The 17,926-nt window shown below is 40.7% G+C and overlaps 1 non-coding gene across 1 annotated transcript; it reads left to right on the top strand.

Annotated features, from left to right (window-relative positions):
- The first annotated feature begins 204 nt into the window (after window positions 1-204).
- Window positions 205-310, top strand: LOC124231193 (U6 spliceosomal RNA). The gene has a single exon (XR_006886418.1). It is a non-coding gene; the product is annotated as a U6 spliceosomal RNA (small nuclear RNA).
- Window positions 311-17,926: the final 17,616 nt, after the last annotated feature.

Here is a 17,926-nt window from a genome sequence, read left to right as displayed (position 1 = left end):
AATATTGAATCATTATGTTGTACACCTGAAACTAATATAATGTTATATGTCAATTCCATCTCAATAAAAAGTATCCTAATATTAAAAATGATTTAAAAACAATTGAGTTTGGTCACCAACTTTTCCGAGTTGAGCCATATACTTGTGATTTGTGCACTTTTCTATAGTATGCCTAAAATACGTACAATTTAAAAAAAAAAATTCGTGCTCTCTTCAGCAGCACATATAATAAAATTGGAATGATACAGAGAAGATGAGCATGGTCCCTGTGCAAGCTGACAATCAAATTCGTGAAGTGTTCCATATTTTTTTTAAAAGAAAAAAAACCTCAACCTCACATTCCCCATCAACTACCACCCATCTTTCATTTTCTGTTCTAAGGCAAGCTTACCAAAGAGGAATGTGCCACTCTCACTTCTCCATCTGCCACTCCTTCGTTAAGCCACGCTCATTGGGCTACTTGCCCCACCATTCCCTCATAATTGGTCTAGCTACCATCACCAATAACGTTCATGTTGTTAAGCCAACAGACTGGTTTCAGTCCTCATTTTATTTGACTTCTGAGAAGGATTCACCCAGTTGACCTCTCCCTCATTTGGCTTCTGTGACTCCCTATTGCCGCAGTTTTCTTGCTACAACCCTTGTCATTCCTTGAGATTCTTTGCTTATTCATCCTCCTCCACAAAACTTCTAAATGTTGGAGATATAGTCTAGTAGTTCTCAAACTTCAGCATGAATCAGAATCACCTGGGATGCTTGTTAAAACACAGATTTCTGGGCCCCACTCCAAGAGTTTTGGATGCACTAGGTCTGAAATGGAGCCTGAGAATCTGCATTTCTAATAAGCTCCCAGGTGCTGCTGCTGGTCTAGGGATCATACTTTGAGGATCATTGTGCCACCCAACTCTCTTCTGGATCCCAGATCTATACATTTGACTATATATATTTCCCATATATTACAAATGCTACTTGTCTAAAGCTGACCTCATAATCTTGTGCCCACATCTGTTTCTCTTCCAGTTATCTATGTCTTGATAAACTCAACTACTCCTGAAGCCGGACACTTGGATGCTAGCCTTCATTACTCCCTCCCTCTCACTCCCCACATAATCAGTTACCAACTCCTGGCTCTCTCACCTCTTACGTATCTCTCAAATCCACCCCTCATCCCCACCACCACCACCAAAACCTTTGGACCAGAAGATTTCATAGCTTCTCACCTACTTTCCCAGCATCCATACACTGAGCCATTCTCCACATATCTGCAAGCAATCTTCTCTAAGTCAAATTTGATCCCATTAGTTTGTTATTATTTTCTTATTTTAAACCTTTATATAGTTTTCCAAACGCTCTTAGATAAATTCAAAATCTCTCCAGCCTCATGCCATGCCACTCTCCGCCAGACACCAACCAGCCTGCACCCACTCTCAATTCCTCCTGTGTGTCATGTCCCTCCCTCCCCCCAGGGGCCCTGTGCACTGCTGTCCTCCTTGCCTGGCTCTCTCACCCTGCTCCCTTCACCACACCAACTCCTAGTTGTCCTTGGCTTCCCAAGCTAGATTCTTTTAAGTTCTGTAAGAATTTACTTATAATTCTTGTAAGGATTGTACTTGTCCTTTATGATACTTGTCAAAAACATTGTTACTAATTAAATGACGTTTCCTTTACTACTGAGCTCTGAAAAGTAGAAACCAGGTCTGTCTTCTTTGTTGTGAATCCCAAACATAGTTAGCAGTCAATAAATGTTTTTGAAAGAATGAATGACTGTGTTTGGAAGCACAAAGCAGGTAGCCGCTATCTCTGGACCTGGAGGGACAAGGACTGGTACAATTTTCTCAAAGTGATCATCCTCAAAGACTGACAGGATTCTTACCATCTCTACCATCCAAAGCATTTCTTCAATGGCAGTAAAGAAGCCTCGGGCTTTCCTGGAGGGCGGCCCTCCATCCAGAAACTTTCATATTAACATTCCAGTTCTGCACTGTTTATGCAGGAGAGAGGCTGGCCACAGAGAGGGAAGGAGGAGAGTGAATTGCAGGGTATGCCACCCATCCCATCCCCAGAAAAGGGGAGATTCTCCCGCCTGCAGACCAGGAGAAGCTCAGAGATCGAAGATCCACTAAGAGTCATAGTTGGTCACAAGGAGGGACAGTGAGGCGGGCCACTGCCAAGTCGCCCTGAGAAATAGAGAACAGATATGCTAGGGAAAGGGTTGAAACAACAACTTAGTGGATGCGAGCATATTTCCACCTTTTCAGGCTGCAAAATCTGCAACCTCGATGTACCCTTATGAATATTTACCCCCTTCCTCAGAGGCTCGTCACAGAGCTAATGCCAAGATAGAATTCGCAGTCTTGGCCTTGAATAAATGCCTTCTAGACAAAATTTATATGACCACTTGCCCATTGTTGTCTCTATTCTGTTTTAGTAAATCCACACGTAACTGTGAAAACTATTGTTATCCATTCTGCGTGCATGGCATTTAACATGATGAAACATCGCCATCTAGAGTCAAAGAGCTTTGCTGCAGCATGTCGCCACAAAGAGAATCTGACCACAGATTCCCCGCATCCCAGTCCACAACCCTGCAGGGAGCAAAGCAGCCGTGCGAAGTAACATGAAAAGCCTTATCATTTAGGGTCCCCTTTGAGCTGGCAATGCCTCCTGTCAGGACTTTATTCAAAGGAATTTATTCCCAAGCTGAGGTCAACAAACCACCAGAAATCATTAGCTACATTACAGACCTGTAAATTGTAAACTTTGTGAAATGATTTTAAAAATTAATTAATGGATGCACACCAAGATTTATACATTTGTTATCAGAGGGATGTTTGTAACAGCAAAAGAACTGAAAGAATAACCATGTCTAACACTAGAGGTTCTGTTAAATAAATGGTGGAATATTTTACAATCACTAAAAATAATATTACAGAAGAATATTTAATGACTTGAAAACATTTTCACAAAATATAGTATGGGTACACACAAGTGTCTGTGGGTGAGGATAAGTCAAATTAAAAAAACAGCATGTCCAGTGTCATCCTGCTCCTGGGAAGGAGGCAAGAAGGGGGGCAAGAAGGGGAGACAGAGACAGAGAAAGGGAGGGAGCAGAAAGAGAATGAATTTGTCAAAATGCAGATAGTGATTATCTCTGAGTGGTAGATTAAAAGTGATTTTTATTTTAGCCTTTTTCTTTCCCTAGGTTTTTCAGGTTCTCCACCATAAACACCAATGTTATCACTCAGTTGTTTATATTTTTCTAACAGAAACAGAAGCACATCTGACAAAGAGTTTAAGAGCACAAACAACTTCACGGCGCCCAAAGTGATACCGTAGAAGGAAGAATTCAATCTCAGTCACAGGGGGAACACACACACACACACACACAGAGTTGGGCCAAAGTAGTTCTGGGGCTAGGTAGTGACCAGACGCCGGGAGGCGCACTCCAGATACAGCAGAGATGAGATGAGCCCTCTCCCGCCTGGGGGACCCCTTCAGATCCAGCTGTTTCAGGGCGTGGAAATACCTGACGTGGCCAGGGCTCCCCGTGGCTGCAGTCCCGACTCCCGGACGTGACCCTCGGCAGTGCGCCCCGCCTGCTCTTTTCTGGATGGCACAGACCTCTATTCCCCTTCCAAGTCCGCGGGAACTCTGTCCTCCCCACAGCTTTCTGAAAATTTGTCCGCCATTTGATCCTAAGAGGATATCTGGATGGAGACAGTACTCTTCCTGACACTTCTATGCCAGACGTATTGGCCGGCCAGGGCAGGGATGAAGCTTTGGTGCCTGGCAGCTCCTGAGACATGAGCCCTCCATGCAGCAAGGCAGCCATTCTAACCGAAAAGGAGCTGGCTCCCAAAAAGGAGCACGAGTCCCCCCAGCACCGTGGTAAACATCCCCAGTGCCAGCTGGGAAAACATGAAAGAGGTCAATAACATGGTCTATGTAGATAAAGAAATTGCTTGGATTACATCAGGCTTCAAATCCTGGATTTGTACAAATTTTACCTAAATTCTTGTCCCCCTTTGTTCCTGTCATTGGTGCTTCTTGCCCTTTTTTGATGCTGTCATTACAATTTTAATACCATGCTCAGTGACATTGCATATTCCCTTTTTGCATTAGAAAGGTTGCCAGTCTTTTTTTCATTGGCTATGGAATTATTTAACTTCCAATATTTGCAATATAGGCTCTACAGAATCTTAATATTTGCTCTGTCTGCGGATGTTGCATGCTGGGAGGCTCGCTCACAGCTCTGAGGTGAGTCCCCAGCGTCTCGAATGCTGAAGGAGGCCGTCAAGTGCTGAGTGACTGTGGCTCGATGTGTCCATGCCTAGGGCCCAGAAGAAAAGAAAAGGTCATTGAGGGTGCACTTCCCGGGCACAAACGCTGCGGAGGAAGGTAAGCTACAGCATCAGTCAGGTTACCAGTTGAGTTACCAGTTTTTACATGGAAAAAAAAGCCCTTTGTAAGACCTTTATAAAATTTAATAATTTATAAAGATGCTTTGAAAATATCGTAGACTCTACCACCACCACAATTTCATAGTTACCAAAAATAACAGGAGATTAAATCGAGAGACATTACTCAACGGGTCCAAGTCATTCATTCAACAGATATTTACTGAGTGCTTACTACACATGAGACTTGCAGCTTGGCGCTGAAGAACAAGACAGACATTGAAGCGGGGATCTCAGGGCTTATACTTTATTGGGGAAAAGTGATGTTTCGAATGCAGAGCTATACAAGTTATAATATACGTGGTGGCCGGGCACATCACTTTTGTAACAGCCCGATTTTTGTCGGGCGTCTATTCCACCTTACTTACAGTCAGTCCTTGGGAAGGACACGTGACCTAAAGCCAAGCCAATCAGCTCATTTTGCTCCTCTCTGTTGAGGGATAGCTTCTAGATTGGGTTTATGGTCTAAGGAAAGCAATTCAGAACTTGTAAGCCACAATTCCCAAGCTTTGGTTTGAGCTGTCAGAGAGGAGGAAGCTCTCTTTTCCTGTTGGACTGAGTGGGAAGGAATATAAGGTGGAACTCTGGCAGCCACTTTACCACCTCGAGGGGGAGGTGTTGGAGAGCAGGGACAGCACAGAGGAAGCCTGGCGCCAATCCAGACAGCAAAAGCAGTGCCTGAGAGGTTTTCTGAGTCCCCATCAGTTTCCCCTGAAACCAGCTATAATTCTAGCACTTGGGTATCACTTCAGCCAATATTTTCCCTGTTTGGATTGTGTGAAAATGTCCAAATGGATAAGTGAAGCTCAGCATGCCAGGAGACTTACAGTCACCAGGAAAGGTTCCCCGGAAACTTCTAGTTCACTAGACTGAGTGGGGAAGAGGAAGAAAGACCCCAGAAGAGGGAACAGCATGCACAGGCCTGAATGCCTACAGAGCAGGGAACCTGGGCCATCATCTGTCACACTGCCTGCAGCTGTTTCATCCACATTTCTACTAGGAAGTGATCATTGTGTGCATTCCTCACTTTCAGGTGAAAGAAAATGTTTTAAAGCCTCATCTTTCTTAGTGAGAAAGAGAGTATGACAAGTCAGTGTGGTACAGAAAGAAAACAAAAGAGATAGATACAAAAGAAATCAGATGCAAGTCATGTGGAAAACTTGCATATACAGACTCCCACTGCAGAGTTCCTTTCCCAGAGTAAAAACAGACAAAGACAGACAGACAAATACACTCTAACCACACCTACGCATATCTGTACATATTCCAATGATGCTTCATGCTTTAATAGCGGTAACATTATACCATTTTCATAGAAAGATATAGAAATAGTTACTGAGGTGTGGTGATGAGCACTTTCAGGTGCTACCATATAAACATTTTGAGAAATAATTTGAGAATACATATCAAGACTTTTATAAATATTAACTTAATTTGACAGAATAATTCCACTCCTAGAAATCTATTATAAGAAAATTGAAAAGGCTCTATGTATGATATTAATAACATCACCATTTGTAATATCAAAAAGCTAAAATAATTTAAATTTCTGAAAAAAAGGTAACATTATTCTATTTCTAATTGGATAAATATTTTATACCAAATGATGTTTATCAAGAGTTAATAATAACAGAATACATTTTGCAATAATGACAAGTGAAAAGAGTTGGATACAAATTTGCATGCATACCACAACTAGACCCTGGGAAAACAAACTATGTTCATTTCAACCTCTTTGTTGATTCACCTTTTAATTTGTAAGAATAAACGAGAAATTGATTACATGTATTTGCCAGTGAGACTAATCGTAGCTTTTCCGGTATGATCAAAGTAGTCAGCTCAGCTTCTCCTCGGTTATCTAGATGTTCCATGTGGTCAGCTGCCATGGGTGGTTTTATTTGTGTCAGAAGCCCTGACAGCCCAAGACTGATCAGCTAACCAGACAGCTCTATGGGATCCGGGCTGGGCTGCCCACCGGTAAGCTGTAGTAATTGACACAATTCTGCTAACAATGTGATTACATTCACTGCTTATTGCTTAAAGCATAGCTTATGGTTCATAAAGTATAGTTGATAGAAGGATCCCCAAAAGCCTAAATCTAAAGATCCATGAGGTTACACTGATGTCGAGAGGAGCAATCACGAATGCACACATATCCTCCCATGGCTGCGCTGGTTCTTGTGTTTCTCACACACCAAGCAGAGCTAGTTACCCCTAAATCCAGAGTGTGTAGAGTCTAGGCATTAAGTTGGCCCCAGCCAACCTAAACTGCCTCGTGGCTGCTGGAGTCTCAGCGGTGCCAAGATTCACAGGCTCTCCGATCTAGCCTTTTATGCAACAAAATACAGCACCTTTGGGCATATTGAGACTTTCCACTTGTCTAGAAGGTTCTTCTACTTCTCCTCTCATGACGAACTCATGAACTCAAGGTATCCTAGGGCTGAAAGAAACCCTGAGACTATTCCACCCTATTCATGAGGTGGACGATAGGGAGACGGAAGGTGGTAAAGGCAGTGGTCCTTACAAATGCAGGCGTAGGGGTGCTTCAGGGACACTTGGCTAGAGGGAGCTTTCATTCCAGGTGATAACCTGTGATTGTGTTAGGAACTAATTGCCCTCACGGATGCCTGCCTTTCTTCAAAAGTCAGGGTCCCTCATAAATTTACCCACCTGGGTCTCACCTGGGACGTGTGAGCTGCTCAGCAGGATAAACTCCTCTGGCTGAGCTGCAGACCCACATGGCCATCATCAGTGCACTTTCTTCCTCATTTATAACTCATGTTCTATTTGAGGGAACTTCTCTTGCCATAAAGTTCCTATATATGGTCCAACCACAGCAGGGGCTCTTCTGCAAAACTCAGCCATTACTTTTACTTTCCCCTTACCTTCTTTTAGGTAAGGGAGCCTTCTCTTCATTATGAAAAAAAAACACATTTCCCCCACTTTCATCTGTGTGATTTGGAAAACTCTACCCTTTGATCAACTTCCCTTCCCAACTACCCCGAGTTCATTTAGAATTGACCTTTCTTCTGGTCTCTGAGCAATTCTGTAGCCATTCTAGATTCTTCTTTCTTCTTCAAATCCAATCAATTTCTTATCTAGTGGTTGCTGCTTCTGCAAAGCCTCCCCCCTTGTCGCTTTCCCTCCCTGCCCTGGAGCACTGAGCTCTGGGATTGCCAGGCGATGCCCCGGCTGTTTCCTTGCCATCCTTCTTCATCCCGATATATATGGCACAATATTGTCAGGCTAAGCATCCTTACGAAATCATTTTCCCCCCGCTCATGCCTTGCCCAAGAAGCTACAGTGACTCTCCACCATCTGCCACATCAAGTATAAACTCCTTTCCCTTGCCTTTGAGCCCCTTAAAAGAATCTGTCCAAGTTTATTTCCTCCGGCTCCCTGTAACAATGAACTTTTTACTGTTCACCGTGCTCTTTGACAAGCAGTGTGTGTACACAGTGCCCCCTCTCGTTGAAACCATCTCTTTCCCCCATCTCCCAGCACCACGTTTTCCCTCAATCATACCACAGATCCCAGCTCAAATGTCACCTCCAAAACAGGTAGTCACGGGGCTCACAGACTGCTAACATGATAGCGTTCTATACACAGAACTGAAAGTATGCATATTCCCACACTAGACTGAGACTGTCGAGGACTACAACTCCATAGTTCCCAGACCTGCCCCATAGAAGGAGCTGAATAAAGTAGTAATGATTATAACAATGCACCTTATTAGCTAAAAATTATTTAGAACTCACTATTTGCCAGGCACTTTCTAAGGACTTTATATATATTAATTCATTTAATTCTCACAACAACTATGGAGCAAGTACCATTGTTCTCACCTCACACATAAGGAAAATGAAGCTCAGAAGGATTGACTGACTTACCCATTTTATCGTTAGTAAATAACAGAGCAGACACTGAAACCAGGGCTTCCTGAGGCTGTGCTGATGTCTGGATCAATGAGCAGTGAAGAAACAAGTTCTAATCCCTAATACCAACCCTTTTATGCCTCAGTTCCTGCTCTGACTTGTTTGTCTATCACTTATTATTTCTAAGCCCAGGTCTGGGGTTCTGAATTCTGCCACCTCCTGTCCCTGACTGTGGAGTAACTCTCCTACTTAGAAACGTGTATCTGTCAACTCTCGTATCTGTGCTAATATCCCAGATGCTGTACTCACCTTCCCAGGCTGGAGTTTCCTGAAAGTGTTTGCCCTTCCCTGCTGTGACACATACAGGTTATTGCCTCCACCCCTGTTTTGCTTCATTTTCTTTTCTCCTCAGCTACCATTTATTGCATACTGTGCTATGCCCTTAATATGACCAAGTAACTCCTTCCTTTGTGAAGACACTTTTATTATATATACAAATAAATATAATATATAAACAAATATATATGTTTATTTGCAGTTATATATTAGATACCATCACTCAGCACCTGTAGCATCCTATTAATTACTATGGCTCTATAATGATTTTCAATGTCTGATTCAGCAAGTATTTTCTCTGTGCTCTCTCTTCAAAATATTTCTATCCATCCCTATATCTTTATTCATTCAGAAGGCTGTTAGAATCATATTGCTAAAGTTTTTTAAAAGTAAGTTTAGGGTTCCATTTCAAGATGGCGATGTAAGAGGATCCCGAATGCACCTCCTCCCATAAACAGGCCAAATCTATAGCTACATATGGAACTGCCTCTAGAAAAACTGAAAACTGACTGAGTGACTCTTACCCATGGCATTGGGCAAAAGAGAGAAGGTAGATAGGAGAGGCTGGGACAAAATCTCGCCAGAAACCGCGCCCCTGGCACAGGACCCACAGTGGGGAGAGAACTCAAAACCCAGAGCTTCTCCCTGAGGAGAGAAGGCTTTGAAACCCACGTGAGGGTTCCCCAACTTTTAAGATCAGCACCTGAGAGAGGAGCCCCTCAAAATATCCAGCTTGGAAAACCAGCAGGGCTCCTGTCCACTAGACCCACAAGGCCGGGGCAATCTGAGAAATGGCTCTTCAAGGGCTCAATCCGATCACCTGCCCCAGGGCCCAGCGGAGAAGCAGCAGATGGGGAGGTGCCCGCACTTGCGGTATGAGAGTCTCCTTTGCTTGCCTTGGAGCAAGGCCTGAGGGGCGGGCATCGCATTTGATGCCCATTTGGGAGCCTGCTGTGCTTTTCTCCGGGAACTGAGCCTGGTGGGTGCCATCTTAACACTGTCCCTCTGCCTTTCTTCAGCCAGGACCGTCAACTCTTTTTTTTTTTTTTTTTCATCTCTAGGCTTTTTTTCTTTTTTCTCTTTCCCACTGGGCGCCATCTCTACGAAATCCCTCCACCTTGCTCCAGGCAACACACACCAAATATATATTTTTCTTTTAACTCTAGGCGTTTTTGTATCTCTTTTTCTTTCTTTTTCGTTTTGTTTTGTTTTGTTTTTTCATTTTTTCTTTCCTAGCAGGCACGATCTCCATGCCATTCGTCTGCCAAACTACAAAGCGCCGTGTCTCCCGGAGGGGGCATTTTACACACAACTGGCGCCCGTTTTGTGCGGCCGCTGCCAGAGGGCGCCTCTATGTCGCCAGGTTAGGCGGCCGGCGGAGCTGACACTCGTGGGTCCCACAGGACTGTAAGCAACAAAGAAAGAGTCCTAAGTGGCTACATCCAAAGCACAGCGAGAAGCGATAGATGGAGGAGCTCAGGCTTTCTGTGAAAGGTGGTTATCAGCTTATCATCATAGCTGCCGCCTGAGGGGCAGGCTTCTCCTTCAAACGCACATCTAAGGACTGACGGTAATACTTTCCAGAGATCTCGGAGGGCCGGTGCCATCTTCGCACCCTCCCTCTGCTGCACTCCCAGACAGGAGCTTATACACTCAGCTGGAATGCTGATTTTTGACTGCCATCCAAGGGACAACTCTAGATCACCTGGCACTGGTGGCCCGCAGGGCTTATGCTTGCGAGCCTATAGGACTGTATAGATTTGACCATATATTTACATACTTCCAAGCTGCTGTCTGAGAGTCTGGATTCCAGTCAGCCTGAACGTAGGTGCTAACCGAGATCCTCCTCTGTGGGATGCTGACAAGTCTTGGCACGCCCTCAACCAGTGGGAGCCATTAAAAATAAAATAGGGTGCTTGGACAATCACAAAAGTTTGAGAGACAACTAAGAGCCAGGGCAGGGTTACACAATAAGGTTCATCTCCTGCACGGGTCACTCGTTCAAGACTGGGAGAGGGGGCTGTTTTATCCAACACAGAGGACAAGCAAAATGAAGAAACAAAGGATTATGTTCCAATGAAAGAACAAGATAAAACCTCAGGAAAAAACGTTAACCTTAATTAAATGGACAGAAGCAATTTACCTGATAAAGAGTTCAAGGTAATGGTCATAAAGATCTGCACCAAACTCGGGAGAAGAATGGATGAACACAAGAAGAACTTCAACAAAGAGATGGAAAATATAAGGAAGTACAAAATAGTGGTCACAGAAGAAAGCAAAACCACTAACTCAAAAAGATACCTGGACCCCCATGGTCATCGCAGCATTATTTACAATAGCCAAGACGTGGAAGCAACAAAAGTGTCCATCGTTGGATGGAAGGATGAAGAAAATATGGTATTTATGTATAATGGAATATTATCCAACCATAGAAAGGAATGAACTCCTGCCATTTGCAACAACGTGAACAGACCTTTAGGACATTATGCTAAGTGAAATGTCAGACAGAGAAAGGCAAATACTGTATGATCTCACTTGTATGTAGAAATTTTTTTTAAATATATGAGCTCATAGATACATAGAGTAGATTGCTGGTTGCCAGAGATGGGGGTGGATGAGAGGTGAAATGGGTGAAGGAGGTCAAAGGGTACAAATTTCCTTTTATAAAATAAATGTCATGGGAATGTAAAGTACAGCACAGTATGGTAGTTAATAATACTGTATTGCATATTTGAAAGTTGCTCAGAGAGTAGATCTTAAAAGTTCTCATCACAAGAAAAGTAATTTTTATAACTATATATGGTAACTAATTTTAGCTAGACTTATTGTGGTAATCATGTCACAATATATACAAACATCCATTCATTACATTGTACGCCTGAAAGTAATATGATGTCATATATCAATTACGCCTCAGTTGAAAAAAAAGAATTAACCACAATTAAATTAAACTGATTTTCAGAAGTTCAGGTTATTGATTGAATATGGGGCTAGTTTGTCTCTGCGCATGCTTAAGATGCTCTGATCTTAAGAGTATAAGATACTCTTTGGAAACAAACAGCAAAAAGAAGAGATGCTACTATGTCGCTAGTAGGTAAGAAGCTTACAAAATATGTATTAGTGATTGTTATTAAATACAATGTACTCACAGTCTCCATTAATCTGGCAAACATGAATGAAAATGGTTTTTTCCCCATAAGTCTGAATAAAAGTTTGTGAAAATACAAAAAAAAAAATTTAAGTAGGTTTTAATTAAAATTTTATTAAACAAATTTATTTGGGGAAAAAAGATATGTTTATAGTATTAAGGAGCCCCCATTCAAAAATATTGTTCAGCTCTCTCACACATCTAGGTTAATATTCTGATAGCTCCATTACATAGGATACGCTCAATAACTCATTATTATCATCTTAGATCTTTGTGCTTTTATTGCTATTCTGAATGGTATCTTTATTCCATTGTTGTTGGGTTTTTTCCAGCTGATAGTTACTAGTTAATAGAAAAGCCGTTTTTACTCTTTATTTTTTAACATTCACTTAATTAAATTTTTTATTACTGTTAATGGTTTTTTAATGGATCATCGTGTATTGTGTCCACAGAAAAAAATACCATCTAAAAATAATAATGTCTATTTTTTCCTGTACCTATACCTAGAAATTCTAGAGCAACACTAAATAAAAGTGGTCAATAGTACACATTCTCTCCTGATTATAGTGAAAATGCTTCCCGTATTTCATTAAGTACATAATGCAGACTTTTGATAGAATGATATTTAAAAAATCCTTACAGTTCTTGTTTGTTCAGAGATTCATTTTTATCAGAAACATGATATATTACATTTTCTTCCTTTAATTTACTAATGTAATATGCTTTATTACTAGTTTTTTAATCAAAACGTCCTTATATCCTCAAAATAAAACTAATTTGGTCTTAGGACATTCTTCTCTTAATTTTCTGCTGAATTTAGTATTTTGGCATCTACACGTATAAGTGAGATTTTTTCTGTTTTTCCTTTCTATGTTATATTTGACTGGATTTGTTATTAGAGTTTTCTTAGATTTAAAAGCAAACTGGAGAGCTTTTCATTTTTCTTTTTACCCTGTGTAACAGCTGATATAATGTGTCTTCAAAGCTGGAAATAATTCAAGTTAGTAAGAATATCTAGACCCACAGCTTTTCTGTTTTTGTCAAATGCTTGATAATTTTTCAAGTATTTTTGTAGATATTTATTTCTTCAGCTTATCAGTTCCACCTTATTCAATTCTGGTTATTTTCAATTTCTCAGAAAACTTCCATTTTAACTAGATTTCCATATTTATGGACATAAAGAAAGTTGTATGTCTTTCTTATTTTAAAAATCACCCATATATAGTATTATAGCACTCTTTTTAATTCTAATTTTTTGTCGATTTTTCTTAATGCAACTTGGCAGTGATGTTTCTATTTTATGGTTTTGTTTTTCTCAGAACTGACACTTGAATTTACTTACCAATGCTACAAATTTTTCTGTTTTATAATTCATTAACTTCTGAATTTATATTTATTATAGTTCTGCTTTTTTCATGTTTGTTTTGTTGTAATACTCCAAATTCTTGAACTGAATGCCTTATTCATTTAATTTACTTGCTATTTTTAAATAGGAAGAACATATATAAGTTTTACTCTGAGCACAGCCTCCACCGTAGCACATAACTTTACGTGTATGTATAGTCTATGTGCTCTCTTTTTTCAAATAACCTGTACTTTTTCCCTCTAATACCATCATTCACTTTTTTACAACCAAACAGATTTATCTTAGGAATGTTAAGAATTGTTCATCATTAGGAAAGAAATTAAACAAAAAGCTGAAAACAATCAAAGTGTCTTGTCAACAGATGCCCCCCCAAAAAATTTAAATAAATTTCACATACTTACTGGTGAAATTCTACATTTTCCTAATGAAAACCTTCAATGAGCTAACAATTACAGAAAACTAAGTTAATTTAATAAAGGTCATCAACAAGAAACGGACAGGAAACCTTTTACTTAGCTGTGGAATATTAAAAGTTTTTCCATGAAATCAGGAATAAGATAAAGATGCCCATTAGTGCTTTTGTTAGTGAACATTACATTGCCCGTCCAAGGAAAATTCAATAAATAAAAGTCAAAATGGTCAGAAAAAAGCAATGACGTTTCCATCTTTGGAGATAATCTTTTAGCTACGTAAGCCAAGTAAACCAAGTGGAAAATGATTAGAGTCACTAAAGTGGCAGATAAGATCAACAACAAAAAACATCAACAGATTTTCTGTGACCTACCAGCGATAGATTAGCAAATTTAATTTTTGAAAAAAGATCCAATTCACTATAGCAACAAAGCCCATGAACTATTTAGGAATAAACTGAACACAAATGTGCAAAGCCTTAGGGAAATAAACTGTAAAACCCCACTGGAGGATATAAAAGAAAACTTTAATAAGCAGAAAGACATAGTGTGTTTGTTGCTTCACAAATTGTCGCCTGTACACAGAGGGCAAGGAGAGACTGAAGAAGGAGGCAGACCACCCCAGACTGGGGGTGGCAGGTGGAAGCAGCAAGGGAGCTCACTTACAAGGCTCGTCCTGGGTGGCCACAGGACATATAGATCCCCGCACCCGCCAGAATCTTAGAAGTTTGTCCAGAGCCTTAACTGGGTTCTGCCACATGGTCAGTCCAGATGCTCTCAGCAACACCTTCTTCTCTCAAGGCCATGTCCTTGGAACAGCTCCTAGCATGGGAATGGGGGGCAGTCCTTTCGATGACCTCCTCCAACAGTGTCCTTGTATGGAAGCATTTAAAATCATAAAAATATAACTTCTCCCAAATTACTCTACATTGATCATTGAACTTGTCAGCTGATTCCCAAGTTTATGAGCAAGAACATGTAGAACATATTTAAAAATGTGAGAAACAATAACAATCAGTGGTGACTCACCTTATAGGATATCAAAATTTCCTTTAAAGCGATCATAAAATGGTGGAGTGATGGCACAAGAATAGGGGGGCACATCAGTGAGGCAGAGAAGACATTTCAGGAACACCCCTAGTATACATGGGAATTTAAATCAAGGTACAGCTTGAATTTCAAATGATAAGACAGAATACCTTACAGGACTTCTGGTGAAGACGGAAGAATAAGCCGAGGAAGGAAAACTCACCACTGCCACACACTTGACTCCCAAGAATTAGAATTGCCAGATGCTTTTTTTTTAGTCTATTCTATATAGCTTAACTTAAAAGCAAAATGGAAAATCTTTCAGTGCCAGAAATAAAGAACTTACTTTGTTGAGGAGGAGTTGAAGTTATATGGCCCAGAGAAATAATTGGATTTGATACATTCTTACTGACTTATATTTTAATATCTATACTTGCATTATGTTAAGAACACGCCTCTGTGTACACGCGACAATTTTCCTGTCTGGAAAATACTGCCTGCCAACACAAGATTGCAACTCAAAGCCTCATAGTTATTGGTGGAAACAGAGTAGACCTAGAAGCCTTACCATCTATAGCCCACCATTGGCAAAGAAAACAGAGCAGAAACTGGGCCCGTGGATGCTATACTACCAGCAATGAAATCATTGATGCTATTCTTGACTGTATTAGAAGCTCTCTGAGCAGAGGACAGGTCTGCAAGCTTCTTGGTTTTCCAGTTTGAGGGATACATCCAGTTCTGATAATGGTGATGATATTGACAATGATGAGAAGTGAAAGCAAGACTCTCTGTTCCCTAGTCCCTCAGGTTCTCGTAGATGTAGTCAAGCCCGATCATTCCATCATCATCATCACCGCCCTAGAGCACTCTGAGTGTGCTGTTGCAGGATACCAGAACGTTCTCTCTGAGATCAATTGAAACGTCAGTATTTGTGCCCACATGACACCAACCTTAACCACATGAATCGGATGAAAGCCTAGTAAACATTCCTCAGATTCCTTTGACTGTTTTCTTTCTTCCAAGGGTCCTGCCTGCCTTCTTGAGCTTATTCATACCTTGTGGTCTCCCTATTTCTGGACTCAGCTGAAATGACATGCCACAGATGTGATAAATAAGCTTCTTGAGCATTTAGCTACAGGATGATGAGTCCCAGAAGCATGGGTGAACCTGGCTAATGGGAAACAGGGAATGAGAAGGGATTGGGCAGATCAATTCCCCCTCTTTTCTCCCCTCCATGGACTATCCACAATGCAACTCCTCTTTTCCTACCTTTCAGACCATACCTGTGTGCTAAGTAAGCACCCCTACTCTGTGACCTGCCAAGTCTCCTCCTATGCGTTGTGAAGTTGTAACCACTGCCTCTCTTTACCTCTTTCCTTGCCTCACTTCACTTTTTCCTCAATCTCACTACCCTTGGCTTGTGCTTCCCAAAAAAGTATTAGTACTTTCAATCCTTACTTCAGCCTCTGCCTTTTTTAGAAGGCCAGGGCTAAGACCCAGCCTAATTAGCAAAACTGTATATTCTATCACTTATTTCCTCAAATTTAATAATGCCCTGAATACTGAATTGACAGAATTCCAAATCAATCCCCATATTCAATTCCTTCTGGCCATACATGCTGTAGTCATGACTACTGGGAAATTCTTTGATGAATGGTAGACTATAGAAGAGTATGCTAATGGATAGCATGCCCATTCAATTGGTTATATGTCACCCTCACCATGATAAACACAGTTTCTGCTGTCTGTTGTGCTAGATTATCTGAATCTCAATAACATGCATGCTGCTTTTGCCATATCAAGACCAAGTGAAACTTGTGATTTAAGGCTTGGTGCCCCACTAGCTTTAAAGTCATCCTCAATTACCAGCCTGCCATTATCATTCCCTATGGAGATCTAGTCAAAGTTACTGAGGCTGTTTTCATACTGAACACCATCACAGCTGTGGCTGAGGACTTGCCGCGACCACACTTGACCTGATGTATGCCAAACGTGCCATTTTTCACTGGTACAAAGAGGAAAGTTTTGAGGAAGGAGAACTCGCTGAGGCATATAAAGACATAAATGCTTTTATACTCCATTATCTTTAATGAGTTATTTCTCTTCTCTTAACTATCTAGAGTGATCCATGAAAGTTATGTTTCCAAAAACAGGTTTTTAAAAGACAATACAGAGCTTGAATCTTCAACAGTATGTACTTTCTCTTTTAAGAGTGATTTTTATATTTTATCTAGTTTTGTAACCATGTTTTTGGCATTCATTCATACTTAATATTGTGTTTAACTGATTTCAGTGTTAACTGCCAGTTTCTTATACCAGTTTCTCCATTCTTGATTTCTTAAGTGTGAGTCAGCACTTCTTCGAGTAATTTTTTTGTTAGAATATGTTGGATTGATTGCAAAAATGTCCTCAATTTTTCACCCTCTTCCTGTATCCATGTCTTCTGTAATATGCTTTTGCAGGTCCTCCTATTAAGAGATAGTCTAGTTCCTGACTCTTGTGGCCTTGTGACTTGCTCTGACTAAACCAATATGGTGGAAGTGCTGTTGTGTCAGTCTGAGTCTAGGCTTCAAAAAGTCTTATGTACTTCCACTCTTGAAACCCTGAAACCCTGAATCCACCAGTTGAATAAGCCAGAAGTAGCCTGCTGACTAATGAAATATGTGGCTCCCTCAGCACAGTTGTCTCAGCTGATAGCCAGCCAACCACCAGATGTGCATGAAACCATCCTAACCCTCAGTCAGCCCATTAGCTGACTGCAGATGCATGAGCAAGCCTAACCAAGGTCAGCAGAGACAAGCCCGGCCTTACAGAACTGCTCAGCTGAGCTGTGAAGTTATCACCAATACTCAATGTTTGAGGCTTTAAGGCACTAAATTTTAGGGTGATTTATTAAGCAGCAATCACCCATATAAAGGATAATAGGGTGACATTTTCTAAGGATTTATATACCTGAGAATGTCTTTATGCCTCTTTATTTCTTGACCATCAACCTAATTCACATTTAAAATTCTTGACTTACAAAGTTCTTCTTTCAGTGTTTTGTATATATTGCTTTATTATCTTCTGGCACTATATTTTGCTGATGTAGTCCTTTATATATATTTATACTTCATGTCTGAATGCTTATGATATTTTTATTTATCTTTATAATGAAACATATTTTCATGATTTGGAATTTGTCAACTTTTCCTCAAACATAAGGAGCCCTTTTAATCTGTATGCTGAGAAGTATTTTTTTCAGTGATATCTTTTAATATCACTTCTGTTCCAATTATTCTTTCCTCATTAAATATCTACATTTT

Source organism: Equus quagga, chromosome 20, assembly GCF_021613505.1.
Source record: "Equus quagga isolate Etosha38 chromosome 20, UCLA_HA_Equagga_1.0, whole genome shotgun sequence".
Lineage (NCBI taxonomy): Eukaryota > Metazoa > Chordata > Mammalia > Perissodactyla > Equidae > Equus > Equus quagga.
The sequence above is the reverse complement of the archived record's forward strand: the minus strand, read 5'-3'. Positions and strand labels throughout refer to the sequence as shown.